The following is a 1,722-nucleotide window of genomic DNA, read 5'->3' as shown; positions in this document are numbered from 1 at the left end:
TTTCTCTCAAGATACTTACACTCTGACGGGTATTCACATTGACATTACACATCCAACGGAGCATACTGGCTTCATTCCTTGCGAGCTTACGTATGTCCTCAGCAGTTACAGCCCATATATAAATATATATATATATACATATATATATATATATATATACCTCTGTAAAATATGTGACACTTATTCGGTAGCCATGATAAAACTCCGAGTTTCGGATGCCGGGTTGGGAACCCACGCCAACATCTCTTCATGGCTACCGTATAAGTGTCACATATTTTTACACATGAATTCCTATTTAAATAATATCGAGGTCTCTTTCTTTCTTTTGTTGTCCTTCCTGTCAATATATATATATATATATATATATATATATATATATATATATATATACAAATATTTTTATTATAAATTATAAATTTACGTTTGGAGTTCAAATTCCGCCGTAGTGGACTTTGCCTTTCATCCTTTCCGGGTTGATAAATTAAGTACCTGTTGCGTACTGAGGTCAATCTATTACACTGGCCCCCTTCCCCATAATTTCGTGCCATTAGCCTAGGGTAAGAAAGAAAGCAATATACTTGAAAAGAAGCTTCTTTCTTTATGTCCCACTTTCCCTTACATTTTTCTATTTTCTTTTCTTTTTCTTTCTTCTCATTCTTCCTGTCTCTCTCTCTTTATCTCGTTCTCCAAAAAACCAAAGTGATATCTCGTAATGTCGTTTAGCATCAGCTACGTGTTAGTCAAAGACCATCCCAAAATATATGATTTCTTTTGCTTTCGCATCCCTTTTCTCTCTTCCTTTCTCTCCTCCTCTCCTCCCTTCCGTCTTCTTTCCTCTTGCTCCTTTTCTAAACAAAACAAGACAATACCTTCCTTTCGGTTTATATAAAAGGGCAAAGCAATTTGCAGTAAAGCGTATCTGAACAGTCCTATTAAACAGTCGAAAGCACCAATAAACAATTATCCAAAATACTGTCTTGCCTCCTTTTTCATTGACGACAGTGTAAACTTTATTTAACTAAGGTATCTTTGGCCTGATGAGTAGCTAGTTGAGTATTCCGCGTTCTACTAGCTATGTGTGTAGCCTGGATTTTACCTGCTCCATTCCCTCAATTTGCGTATACATATATATATATATATATCGCCCCTCCTTAATTCTTTTGTCCCTCTGCCTCAACCTCTCTCTCTTCTCTTCCCACGTGAACGGTATTCGGTCAAGCCTGACCTTACTTTCTTGGGCGGCCGTTGAGCGTGCAACATCGTTATTCCTCCCTGTGTCTGTGAAATCTTGTATCCCGGCTGTAAGCCCTTATTTTCATATGCGCCAGCTTAATTTCATTCGTCCTTTGTCGAATGACATCTGTTGTTTTGTCCTGTTATTATTCTTACTGTATTTGTACTACTGTATTTGTGTAACATTGTTCGTTTTTTTCCGTCCTTCTTTTTGTATACATTCGCTGCTTTCTTCCAAGAAATCTAATGCTCTTAGCCTAGTTATTCCTTGGGGCTGGCCAGATTGCAGCAATATCGAGAATAACCAGCCGAAATTGCAAAGATAATCTGGATTTCGACTGAAGAAAGAAAACTCCGAATGACCTGTCCATGTTTTTTTTTTGTATCGTCTATCTAGATGTTTTGTGCCTTTCTTGTATCACCTAACTGTCTTCATGTTTTGCGTTCTTGTCCCAGTCTGTATTATTCATATATATATATATATATATA

This window comes from Octopus bimaculoides, unplaced genomic scaffold (genome assembly GCF_001194135.2).
Source record: "Octopus bimaculoides isolate UCB-OBI-ISO-001 unplaced genomic scaffold, ASM119413v2 Scaffold_184296, whole genome shotgun sequence".
NCBI classification, from domain to species: Eukaryota; Metazoa; Mollusca; class Cephalopoda; order Octopoda; family Octopodidae; genus Octopus; species Octopus bimaculoides.
The sequence above is the reverse complement of the archived record's forward strand: the minus strand, read 5'-3'. Positions refer to the sequence as shown.